Raw genomic sequence first — 2,085 nt, 5'->3', positions numbered from 1 at the left:
AAAAAAGAAAAGAAACGGAGGCATTCTTCACGGTGGTCCTACAGATTTGACTCTTGTTTCAACAATGTTTGATGGGAACAGACCAGGGACTTCCCTTCTCCCAGCCCTCACTGCCCTCCAACCTCCTTTCCAGTCGCAACCTCTATTATCTCAACCATTCCCTGCCTTAGGGACCAACCAACACCTTTTTTGTGGTTAGTTCTTTTTGCTGACCAACTATGAGCTCCCAGATTTATCAGACTTATTCCACAGGTGAAGGCTGCCGACAACAGCCTAATCAACCTGCATCTGCAGGCCTCCTGAACTTACCTCTCTCAGGGTGTGGCTCTGGAGGGCGTGGGTCACTTCTTCCTTGCGCTGGCAAAGGAGAAGCATGAGGGCACGGAGGATCTGTTGAGGACACAAAACCAGCATGGCGGCTGCAGCCTCTTCCAGGATGAGCAGAAGCCATCCCAGGATGAATGAGGTAAAGCCCTGGATGCTATGGAAGCTGAGATGACCCTGGAGAAGAACCTGAATCAGGCCCTTTGGGATCTGCATGCCATGGGCTCTGCCCGCACAGACCCCCATCTCTGTGACTTCATGGAAAGCCACTTCCTAGATGAGGAGGTGAAACTCATCAAGAAGGTGGATGACCACCTGACTTGTTTCCCCGGCTGCTTGGTCCCCAGACCGAGCTGGGTGAGTAGCTTTTAGAAAGGCTCATCCTCAAGCATCACTAGGAGCCTCCGGAGCCCAGCAACCTTTGTGGAGACCCTCTGCATCACCCTGCTGTCAGGGCTTCTGCCTGAGCCTCTCCCTGCAGCCAGTAGGCCTCTTTTCAACCATCCTGTAGCCCTCTTCCAAGCCATGGATCAAACAGAAGCCAAATAAAGCTCTTTGCAAAAAAAAAAAAAGGAAAAACAAAAAGAAGAAGAATAGTGTGTTATTGGCATCCACAATGGTCTACTCTATTATTAACAAGAGTTAATATTTCTTGTTTTACAGATGAGGTAACTGAGGCCTGGAGGCATTAAGCTCAAGGTCACTCTGCCCTTGAGTGACAAAATCAGTTGTCAACAGTCTACATTCAGAGCCTGAGCACTTAACCATCACACTTTGGATCAGTGAGTGGATCTTTATTTAAATGAGTATTCTCCTTTGCCATAGCATGTTCCCTGTGCAGATGGGAAAATAATTCAGCATTAAAGTATCTGAAGAAATGGAAAAACAGAAACAAGAAAACAAGGTTATGACAAAATACTGCATTAGAGTAGGCTCAAATCCTAGCTATTTAATATGCTCAACCAGTGTGAACGTTGGTCCTAATCTATAAACCTAGAAGTATACTGTCTACTACAGGATGTAATGAGGATTAATAATGATAATTTGTGTAAAAGTGTGTATTACCCTGTAGAGACCCAGTAAATTTTGATTTATAAATGAATGAACACGAAGCATGTATTAGGTCAACCATATAGGTCCTCTTTCATTTACATATAATGATTTATGGCAGAGATTCAAAGTGCTTTATAAATGTTTTCTTATTACTCATAACCCAGCTGTGAAGTTGAGAGAAATATCTGCAAAATATGTAAAATTTATGGAAATGGTATTTGGAAGGCACAGATAATAAGTACAAACAAGAAATCACTCATTTATATCACTTATATGTGGCTAAATGGCATTACTAGTGTTAGTACTATAATTTTCATTACTTAATTCAGCAACATTTAATCTATGCTCTCCTAAGTGTCTGGAATTATTTAGGCACTAGAGATAAAGAGCCAGCAATGAATGAGACAGACCAGGGCCACCAATGAGTTTACCTTTTAGGAGAAGGAGAGAGACAGAAAACAAGTAAAATAAACAAATGAACTAGAGAAAGCTTAGCACTATGAGTACTTAATGGGTTAGCTGAAACGATTTAGTTTAGCATAAGATTCAAACCAACCCTCAGGGTTCTTTTTGCTAATTCTAAAAGACAACTTGGACACTTGTAAACTATTCATCTTGCTACCAAAATGTCAGCTGTATTGTGGTAGAGAATCTGGAATAAATTCCTTATAATCAGAGAACTATATAACATAGATAATCAAGTTTTAG

At 41.7% G+C, this 2,085-nt stretch overlaps 1 pseudogene; it reads left to right on the top strand.

Moving 5' to 3' along the window:
- The first annotated feature begins 218 nt into the window (after positions 1-218).
- On the top strand, positions 219-1,001 carry LOC105069674 (ferritin light chain pseudogene; annotated as a pseudogene).
- Positions 1,002-2,085: the final 1,084 nt, after the last annotated feature.

The sequence above is a fragment of the Camelus bactrianus genome, chromosome 25 (assembly GCF_048773025.1).
Source record: "Camelus bactrianus isolate YW-2024 breed Bactrian camel chromosome 25, ASM4877302v1, whole genome shotgun sequence".
NCBI lineage: Eukaryota > Metazoa > Chordata > Mammalia > Artiodactyla > Camelidae > Camelus > Camelus bactrianus.
This window is presented reverse-complemented; position numbering and strand designations above follow the sequence as displayed.